This window comes from Arachis stenosperma, chromosome 7, assembly GCF_014773155.1.
Source record: "Arachis stenosperma cultivar V10309 chromosome 7, arast.V10309.gnm1.PFL2, whole genome shotgun sequence".
Lineage (NCBI taxonomy): Eukaryota > Viridiplantae > Streptophyta > Magnoliopsida > Fabales > Fabaceae > Arachis > Arachis stenosperma.
In genome coordinates this window covers 77,148,313-77,159,698 of record NC_080383.1, presented here as the reverse complement: position 1 = coordinate 77,159,698, position 11,386 = coordinate 77,148,313, and the positions used below count along the sequence as shown (strand labels likewise).

The 11,386-nt window shown below is 42.4% G+C and overlaps 1 non-coding gene across 1 annotated transcript; it reads right to left on the bottom strand.

Moving 5' to 3' along the window:
• Positions 1-933: 933 nt before the first annotated feature.
• LOC130942396 (small nucleolar RNA R71) lies at positions 934-1,037 on the bottom strand. Its single transcript, XR_009070967.1, has one exon. It is a non-coding gene; the product is annotated as a small nucleolar RNA R71 (small nucleolar RNA).
• Between the last annotated feature and the right edge of the window lie 10,349 nt (positions 1,038-11,386).

Genomic DNA, 11,386 nt, shown 5'->3' with positions numbered 1-11,386 from the left:
ATATCTTCTCAATCACATTTTTTTTTTCATATCTTCTTAACCACATCTTTTTCAAAATAACTTTCAATCAAATCTTCTTAATTTCTAATTTCAAATTCTTTTTCAAAAATCACTTAATTTCTTTTCCACTTTTATTTTCGAAAATTAATTAATGTTTTTCAAAATAATTTCAAAATTTTTCACTTGATTTTCGAAAATAAACTTCCCTCCTTCCCACATCCTTCTATTTATGGAGTGCCACTCCTTCTCAATGCACAATTCGAACCTTATCTAACTAAAGTTCGAATTTATCTTCTCCTTCTTCTTTCTATTTCTCTTTTCCTCTGACACTTAAAGGAATCTCTATACTGTGACATAGAGGATTCCACATTTTCTTGTTCCCTTCTCTTTCATATGAGCAGGAGCAAGGACAAAGGCATTCTTGTTGAAGCTGATCCTGAACCTGAAAGGACTTTGAAGAGAAAGCTAAGAGAAGCCAAAGCACAACTCTCTTTAGAGGACCTGACCGAATTCTTCAAGGAAGAAAACATGGCAGCAGAAAACAACAACAATGCAAACAATGCAAGGAAGGTGCTGGGTGACTTTACTGCACCTACTCCTGATTTTTATGGGAGAAGCATCTCTATCCCTGCCATTGGAGCAAACAACTTTGAGCTTAAGCCTCAATTAGTTTCTCTAATGCAACAGAATTGCAAGTTCCATGGACTTCCAATGGAAGATCCTCATCAGTTTTTAGCTGAATTCTTGCAAATCTGTGACACAGTCAAGACTAATGGGGTTGACCCTGAAGTCTATAGACTGATGCTATTCCCTTTTGCTGTAAGAGACAGAGCTAGAATATGGTTGGACTCTCAACCTAAAGAAAGCCTGGACTCATGGGAAAAGCTAGTCAATGCCTTCTTGGCAAAGTTCTTTCCACCACAAAGATGGAGTAAGCTTAGAGTGGAAGTCCAAACCTTCAGACAGAAGGATGGAGAATCCCTCTATGAAGCTTGGGAAAGATACAAACAATTAATCAGAAGATGTCCATCTGACATGCTTTCTGAATGGAGCATCATAGGTATTTTCTATGATGGTCTCTCTGAACTATCTAAGATGTCCTTGGATAGCTCTGCAGGAGGATCTCTTCATCTAAAGAAGACGCCTGCAGAAGCTCAAGAATTGATTGAAATGGTTGCAAATAACCAATGCATGTACACTTCTGAAAGAAATCCTGTGAACAATGGGACTAGTCAGAAGAAAGGAGTTCTTGATATTGACACTCTGAATGCCATTTTGGCCCAGAATAAAATATTGACTCAACAAGTCAATTTGATTTCTCAAAGTATGTCTGGAATGCAAAATGCACCAAACAGTACTAAGGAAGCTTCATCTGAGGAAGAAGCTTATGATCCTGAGAACCCTTCCATGGAAGAGGTAAATTACCTAGGAGAACCCTATGGTAACACCTATAATTCTTCATGGAGAAATCACCCAAATCTTTCATGGAAGAATCACGAGAGACCTCAACAAGGTTTCAATAACAATGGTGGAAGAAACAGGTTTAACAATGGCAAGCCTTTTCCATCATCTTCTCAGCAACAGACAGAGAGCTCTAAGCAGAATAATTCTGACTTAGCAACCATGGTCTCTGATCTGATCAAAACCACTCAAAGTTTCATGACTGAAACTAGATCTTCCACTAAGAATTTGGAAGGACAAGTGGGTCAGCTGAGCAAGAAAATTACTGAACTTCCTCCAAGCACTCTCCCAAGTAATACAGAAGAAAATCCAAAAGGAGAGTGCAAGGCCATTAACATGGCCGAATTCTGGGAGGAAAGAAAGGAGGTGGACGCCACTGAAGAAGACCTCAGTGGGCGTGTACCAATCTCCTCTGAGTTCCTCAATGAGGAACCTTGGGAATCTGAGGCTCAAACTGAGACCATAGAGATTCCATTGGACTTACTTCTGCCATTCATGAGCTCTGATGAGTATTCTTCCTCTGAAGAGGATGAGTATGTCACTGAAGAGCAAGTTGCTAAATACCTTGGAGCAGTCATGAAGCTAAATGACAAGTTATTTGGAAATGAGACTTGGGAGGATGAACCTCCCTTGCTCACCAAAGAACTGGATGACTTGTCTAGGCATAAACTGCCTCAAAAGAGGCAGGATCCTGGGAAGTTTTCTATACCTTGTACCATAGGCACCATGACCTTCAAGAAGGCCTTGTGTGACTTAGGGTCAAGTGTAAACCTCATGCCCCTCTCTGTAATGGAGAAATTAGGGATCTTTGAGGTGCAAGCTGCAAAAATCTCACTAGAAATGGCAGACAACTCAAGAAAACAAGCCCATGGACTTGTAGAGAATGTTCTGGTTAAGGTTGAAAACCATTACATTCCTACTGATTTCATAGTCCTAGAGACTGGGAAGTGCATGGATGAATCCATCATCCTTGGCAGACCATTCCTAGCCACAGCAAAGGCTGTGATTGATGTTGATAGAGGAGAGTTGATCATTCAAGTGAATGAAGAATCCATGGTGTTTAAGGCCCAAGGATATCCCTCTATCATCATGGAGAAGAAGCATGAAGAGCTTCTCTCAAAACAGAGCCAAGCAGAGCCCCACAGTCAAACTCTAAGTTTGGTGTTGGAGGCCACAACCAAAATCTAAGTTTGGTGTTGAAACCCCACATTCAAACTCTAAGTTTGGTGTTGGGAGGTTTCAACAAGGTTCTGAGTGTTTCTGAGGCTCCATGGGAGTCCTCTGTCAAGCTAATGACACTAAAGAAGCGCTTGTTGGGAGGCAACCCAATGTTTTATAATTAATTATTTTCTTTGTTATTTTATCTTTTTTGTAGGTTGATGATCATAAGAAGTCACAAAAACAATGAAAAAAGCAAAAACAAAATGAAAAACAGGAAGAAAAACAGCACACCCTGGAGGAAGATGCTGCTGGCGTTCAAACGCCAGTCAGCCTAGCAGTTGGGCGTTTAACGCCCAGTCTGGCACCTTTCTGGGCGTTTAACGCCAGAAAAGGGCACCAGACTGGCGTTAAACGCCAGTAAAGGGCAACAACCTGGCGTTAAACGCCAGGAATGGGCACCAGCCCGGCGTTTAACGCCAGAAATGGGTCAAAACGTGGATTTTGATGCCATTTGGTGCAAGGATGACTTTTCCTTGACACTACAGGATCTGTGGACCCCACAGGACCCTACCATCACTCTCTCTCTTCTTCCCCCATTCACCAATCACCTCAACACCTCTTCCCCAAAAACCCCTCACCTATCAAATCCCATCTTTCTCTTCACCACTCACATCCATCCTTCATAAAACCCCACCAACCTCACCCTTCAAATTCAAACCACTTTCCCTACCAAACCCACCCTCAAATGGCCAAACCTTTACCCCCCTCTCTCCTATAAATACCCTTCTTCAACCCTTCATTTTCACACAACCTAAAGACCACTTCTTCCCCCTTTGGCCGAACACACTACCCTCCCCCTCTTCCTCATTTCTTCTTCTTCTACTCCTTTCTTTCTTCTTTTGCTCGAGGACGAGCAAACATTTTAAGTTTGGTGTGGTAAAAGCGTTGCTTTTTCGTTTTTCCATAACCATTATGGCACCAAAGGCCGGAGAAACCTCTAAAAAGAGGAAAGGGAAAGCAAAAGCTTCCACCTCCGAGTCATGGGAGATGGATAGATTCCTCTCAAAGGTGCATCAAGACCACTTCTATGAAGTTGTGGCCTTGAAGAAGGTGATCCCCGAAGTCCCCTTTTTACTCAAAAAGGGTGAATATCCGGAGATCCGCCATGAGATCCAAAGAAGAGGTTGGGAAGTTCTCACCAACCCCATTCACAAGTTGGAATCTTGATGGTTCAAGAGTTCTATGCCAATGCATGGATCACAAAGAACCATGACCAAAGTGTGAACCCGAATCCAAAGAATTATCTTACTATGGTTCGGGGGAAATACTTGGATTTTAGTCCGGAGAGTGTGAGGGTGGCGTTCAACTTGCCTATGATGCAAGGAGATGAGCATCCTTTCACTAGAAGGGTCAACTTTGATCAAAGGTTGGACCAAGTCCTCACAGTCATATGTGAAGAGGGCGCACAATGGAAGCAAGATTCAAGAGGAAAGCCGGTCCAATTGAGAAGGCATGACCTCAAGCCCGTGGCTAGAGGATGGTTAGAATTCATACAACGCTCAATCATTCCCACTAGCAACCGGTCCGAAGTTACCATAGACCGGGCCATCATGATCCATAGTATCATGATTGGAGAGGAAATGAGGTTCATGAGGTTATAGCTCAAGAACTCTATAAAGTGGCAGACAAGACCTCCACTGTGGCAAGGTTAGCCTTTCCTCACCTCATTTGTCACCTCTGTTATTCAGTTGGAGTTGACATAGAGGGTGACATCTCCATTGATGAGGACAAGCCCATCACCAAGAAAAGGATGGAGTATACAAGGGACCCTACTCATCATGAGATCCCTGAGATTCCTCAAGGAATGAGTTTTCCTCCACAAAACTATTGGGAGCAACTGAATACCTCCCTAGGAGAGTTGAGTTCCAACATGGGACAACTAAGGGTGGAGCATCAAGAACACTCCATCATCCTTCATGAAATTAGAGAAGATCAAAGAATCATGAGGGAGGAGCAACACAGACAAGGAAGAGACATTGAGGAGCTCAAGCACTCCATAGGATCTTCAAGAGCAAGAAAGAGCCGCCATCACTAAGGTGGACCCGTTCCTTAATTTCCTTGTTCTCTATCCTTCTGTTTTTCGAATTTTTATGCTTTATGTTACCCATGTTTGTGTCTTGTGATCATTAGTGTCTTAGTGTCTATGCCTTAAAGTTATGAATGTCCTATGAATCCATCACCTTTCTTGAATAAAAATGTGCTTAATTGAAAAAGGAAGAATTGCATGAATTTTGAATTTTATAATAGTTTAATTATTTTGATGTGGTGGCAATATTTTTGTTCCCTGAATGTATGTGTAAACAGTGCATATGTATCTTGAATTTGTGGTTCATGAATGTTGGCTCTTGAAAGAATGATGAAAAAGGAGACATGTTACTGAGGATCTGAAAAATCAATAAAATGATTCTTGAAGCAAGAAAAAGCTATTCAAAAAAAAAAAAAAGAGAAAAAAACCGAAAAAAAAATCGAAAAAAAAAAGAAAGAAAGAAAGAAAAAGAAAAGAATAAAGTTGTGATCCAAGGCAAATAAGAGTGTGCTTAAGAACCCTGGACACCTCTAATTGGGGACTTTAGCAAAGCTGAGTCACAATCTGAAAGGTTCACCCAATTATGTGTCTGTGGCATGTATGTATCCGGTGGTAATACTGGAAGACAGAGTGCTTTGGGCCACAGCCAAGACTCAATAAATAGCTATGTTCAAGAATCATCATACTTTACTAGGAGAATCATTAACACTATCTGGACTCTGAGTTCCTAAAGAAGCCAACCATTCTGAATTTCAAGGGATAGATTGAGATGCCAAACTGTTCAGAGACAGAAGGTTAAAAGCCCGCTCATCTAATTAATACTGATCTTCACAGATGTTTTTGGAATCATTGCATATTCTCTTCTTTTGATCTTATTTGATTTTCAGTTGCTTGAGGACAAGCAACAATTTAAGTTTGGTGTTGTGATGAGCGGATAATTTGTATACTTTTTGGCATTGTTTTTTAGTATGTTTTTGATATCTTTAGTTAGATTTTAGTACATTTTTATTAGTTTTTATTTAAAATTCACTTTTCTGGACTTTACTATGAGTTTGTGTGTTTTTCTGTGATTTCAGGTATTTTCTGGCTGAAATTGAGGGACCTGAGCAAAATCTGATTCAGAGACCAAAAAGGACTGCAGATGCTGTTGGATTCTGACCTCCCTGCACTCGAAGTGGATTTTCTGGAGCTACAGAAGCCCAATTGGCGCGCTCTCAACGGCGTTGGAAAGTAGACATCCAGGGCTTTCCAGCAATATATAATAGTCCATACTTTGTCCAAGATTTGATGGCCCAAACCCGCGAAGCAATCCGGCCTCAGGAATTCCAGCGTTAAACGCCGGAACAGGAATAAAAGTTGGAGTTAAACGCCCAAACTGGCATGGGAGCTGGCGTTTAACTCCAGAAAAGGTCTCTACACGAATTTCCTTGATTGCTCAGCCCAAGCACACACCAAGTGGGCCCGGAAGTGGATTTTTATGTCATTTACTCATTTCTGTACACCTTAGGTACTAGTTTACTATTAATAGGACCTTTTACTATTGTATTAGTAGACTTTGGTAGCTATCTTCACTTTTATGCTATCTTAGATCTTTGGGAGGCTGGCCATTCGGCCATGCCTGGACCTTATGCTTATTATTTTCAACGGTGGAGTTTCTACACACCATAGATTAAGGGTGTGAAGCTCTGCTGTACCTCGAGTATTAATGCAATTACTATTGTTCTTCCATTCAATTCCGCTTGTTCGTTTACCAAGATATCACTTGTTCTTCAACATGATGATGGTGATGATTGACGCCCATCACCACTCTCCCTATGACAAGGTGACTGACAACCATTCTTGTTCTACAAGCATTCGAGGCTTAGTGAATATCTCTTGGATTCTTCGGAGTCTTCGTGGTATAGGCAGGACCTGATGGCAGCATTCAAGAGAATCTGGAAGGTCTAACCTTGTCTGTGGTGTTCTGAGTATGATTCAATGACTGAATGACTGTGACGTGCTTCAAACCCTGAGGGCGGGGCGTTAGTGATAACGCAAAAGAATCACTGGATTCTATTCCGCGCCTGATTGAGAACCGACAGATGAATTCCGCTATGCCGTGACAGGACATATGCAATCGCTTTCACTGAGAGGATGGGAGGTAGAGGCTGAGCTGCTGACAGAGACGGAAGGGAAGGCATCTTCATACACTTGTCTGAAGCTCTTACACCAATGATATACATAAGTATCAATATCTTTATCTTTTATGTTATTTTCGTTCATCATCATCATATACATTTGAGTTTGCCTGACTAAGATTTACAAGATGACCATAGCTTGCTTCAATACTAACAATCTCCGTGGGATCGACCCTTACTCACGTAAGGTTTTATTACTTGGACGACCCAGTGCACTTGCTGGTTAGTTGTGCGAAGTTGTGTAATGCCATGGTATTGAGCCACCAAGTTTTTGGAGCCATTACCGGGGATTATTTGAGTTGTGAAAAAGTATTGTTCACAATTTCGCGCACCATTGTGTTTGCCTTGAAGGTGTGGAGACATTATCTCTATGGGGTTAAGTTCCAAGTTTTCTCTGATCATAAGAGCTTGAAGTACCTCTTTGATCAGAAAGAGCTCAATATGAGGCAGAGGAGGTGGATGGAATTGTTGAAAGACTACGACTTTGAGTTGCATTACCATCCGGGAAAGGCGAACGTAGTTTTCTCTGATCATAGAGCTTGAAGTACTCTTTGATCAGAAAGAGCTCAATATGAGGCAGAGGAGAGGTGGATGGAATTGTTGAAAGACTACGACTTGAGTTGCATTACCATCCGGGAAGGCGAACGTAGTGGCGGATGCGTGAGTCGGAAGTCCTATATGCGGCTTGGATGATGCTTCAAGAGGAGAAATTGCTCAAGGGATTTGAGAGTCTAAAAATCGGTGCTCGAGAAGTATCCGGAACCTTGTGTTGAGCCGATTAGAGATCTCAAGTGACTTTAAGTCCGAACTCCTAAAGGCTCATCAAAATGATGAAGTTATGGAAGGTTACCGGCTATTGAGCAAGGAAAACGGTGGAGAGTGTCGGAAGAAAAAGATGGGTTATGGAGATTCATGTTGGCACTTTGAGGCAAGATATTTTAAAGGAGGCACACAAAAGCGGATTCTCCATTCACCGGGAAGTACTAAGATGTACCATGATTTAAAGGCGATGTTTTGGTGGCCGGGTATGAAGAATGATGTGGCAGAATATGTTTCAAGGTGCTTAACTTGTCAAAGTAAAGATTGAACATCAAAGACCTTCCGGGATGTTGCAACCTTTAGAGATTCCTCAATGGAAGATCAAAGACCTTCGGGATGTTGCAACCTTAGAGATCCTCAATGGAAGTGGGAAAGTGCAATGGACTTTGTGTCAGGATTGCCAAGGACTAGGGCTGGTTTTGATGCTAGTTGGGTGATTGTGGACGATGACGAAGTCAGCTCACTTTTTGCCCATTCGTATGACTTACACCTTGAGGAGCTAGCACGGTTATACAAAGGAGATTGTGAGACTCCATGGTGTACCTGCTACTATAATCTCTGATAGAGATCCTCGTTTCACTTCAAGGTTTTGGGGTGCATTTCAGAAGGCTTTTGGAACCGATTAAGCTTGAGCACGGCTTACCATCCTCAAACAGATGGTCAATCTGAGGAGGACGATCCAAACACTAGAGGATATGTTGAGAGCTGTGTTGGACCAACCGGCGAGTTGGGATCGGTATATGCCATTAGTGGAGTTGCATACAATAATAGTTATCATGCGAGCATCGGAATGGCTCCGTATGAGGCCTTGTATGGGAGAAAATGTCAATCTCCGCTATGTGGTATGAAGCTGGAGAGAAAAGCTTGTTGGGGCCAGAAATGATAGCTGAGACCACTGAGCAAGTCAAGAAAATCCGAGATAGGATGCTTACGGCGCAGAGTCGTCAAAAGAGTTACGCCGATCAGAGGCGAAAGCCCTTAGAATTTGAGGAAGGAGACCATGTTTCCTTAAGGTTACTCCGACCACGGGAGTAGGTAGGGCGATAAAGCAAAGAAGTTGAATCCGATACATTGGTCCATTCAGATCTAGAGAGGATTGGACCGGTGGCGTATCGGATGGCTCTACCACTCATCTTCGAACCTGCACGACGTGTTTCACGTGTCGCAGCTTCGGAAGTACACTCCCGATGCTAGCCATGTGTTAGAACCTGAGTCGGTTCAGTTAAGGGAAGATTTGACGCTTCCAGGGGCTCCGGTCAGAATTGATGATAGTATCAAACGGTTGCGTGGAAAAGATGTTTCACTAGTCAAAGTGGCATGGAGTCGAGGCGGTGTTGAGGAAACACACTTGGGAACTTGAGTCAGAGATGCGATCGGATTATCCGCATTTATTCTCAGGTAATTGCATTTGAATTTTGTGGGCAAAATTCCCAATTAGGTGGGTAGAATGTAAAACCCGGTTAATTAACGGCTAATTAACCCATAAATGAGAATTTATTCTAGAAAGCCTAAAATGTGATTTTTATGGCTAAATGTGATAGAGGAGACTGAGACGAGAATTTTGGTACCAATTTTATAGAATTCGGACCAAGATTGGACCGAACGGGCCAAACCGGGCCAATTGGACCCAAAGTGGGCCCTTGGCCCAACATAACTTAACCAAATGTAAACCCGGTTAATTAACGGCTAATTAACCCATAAATGAGAATTTATTCTAGAAAGCCTAAAATGTGATTTTTATGCTAATGTGATAGAGGAGACTGAGACGAGAATTTTGGTACCAATTTTATAGAATTCGGACCAAGATTGGACCGAACGCCAAACCGGGCCAATTGGACCCAAAGTGGGCCCTTGGCCCAACATAACTTAACAAAACCCTAGTTTTCAGCACTCTCTCTCCTCATTTGTTACACACACAAGCTGAAAATTAGAGAGAAAGGAGAAGAACACTCTCTCAAGTTCTTTCTCTCACTTGATCTTCAAACCACCATAACTTTTGATCTAGAGCTCCGATTGCCGCCCCGTTTGCGGCCACGCGTTCACCGCGGAGAGCTCTACAAAACCCATACAATCTTGAGGTAAGCCACACTTTGCTGTTCGAATCTCAGCCCTTATTTTCGAGTTTCATGGGTGAAATGTTGAGATTTTGGGTTCTTTGATGTTATAGGACCCAACCCTCTTGAAGGAGAAGGTTAATCTTGTCTCCTTGGACCTTGGGTGTGGTAAGATTCTCAACCCTATTTTTTGTTGTTTTATGATGTTTGGGTTTGAGATGTTGTGTATGGGTATGATGATGTGGCTTAGGTTGTGTATATGTGAATATTGGAGCTTGATTGGTGACTTTGAAAAGCTTGGAAAGGGTTTGGTGGTGAAAAATCTGCTCTTGGTGGTGTTGAGGCCTTGAGAGCTTGTGGTTAAGTGGTTGGAAGTGCTCCGGTGGAGCTTGGGAAATTCGGCTAAGGTATGGTTTCGGTTTCCCGTATCTAATATGTAATGTGGTAGGAAATACTTAGGCTAGAGGCCCTAAGATAGGCATTGAATGGTTGATGTTGTTAAATGATTGAGATATATGATGTGGTCATATATGTGATGATGATTATTGATGCCTTGGTGGTGTGATGTATGAGAAAATGCATGTTGTGATATATGCTTGATGATTGTTATGGTTGAATTGTGGGTTGAACCATGTGATGGTGAGTATGATATTGATTATGTACATGATTTATTGGAATTGATGTTGTTGAGAATTGGCATGAGTATAGTATGATATGTCAATATGTTGAGTTTGAGCCACTTGGGTGAAGTGGGGGTAAAATGTGATAGTGATTTGGTAATTGTGGTAATGTGTCAATGTGTGAGTTGAGGAGGCTTGATGTTGAATTTGATACATTTGATTGTTTTCAAAGAAAAGGGATGAAATTGGCATGTTTTGATTGACTTTGAAAGAGTTGAAAATGGTTTGTTTTGAAAATGGCATATTGTGGTTTGTATGAAAATATGGTTTTTGGGCATACTTTGACGGGACATAACTTGGACTACGGATCTCCGTTTTGTACCAAATCTGTTTAGAAATGAAATTGGATCGGGATGTCCATGCCGTTCGAAGAACGGTGAAAAACGATTTAAAATGAGGAAGTTATGTCCGTTGGAAGATTGGGGTGTAAACTGTGAAATTCTGCAGCTTTTAACTTAGAAAATTTTTAGCAGAATGACCCCTTGCGCGTGGGCGCACCTGGCGCGTACGCGCCGATCTTCCGAAAGTGCCATCCACGCGTACGCGTGATGTGCGCGGGCGCGCCGATTGTGCTGCACCCAATGCCCCATTTTCCGAGAGTTATGCCAGAACTGTGCCGGTGTTTGCCTGGGGCACGAGAACACCCGCGCGTACGCGTAGGTGACGCGTGCGCGTCGATGGGCAAGTTTGGAATCCACGTTAGCGTGCATGACGCTTACGCGTCGATGAGTTTTTAAGGCCATCCACGCGTGCGCGTGGAGTGCGCGTACGCGCGGCCCTGTTTTCATCCCAAAGTTGATTTTTGAGTTTTAAAAGCCAAATCTCATACTTCTAAGCCTCCGATCTCACCATGTATGTCTTAAATCATTATGGCATGCCTAGCTAAAAAGGGGCTAGTGAATGAGTAACTTGCGAGTGAAGCAAGGGAAATATGAATGATCAATGAGG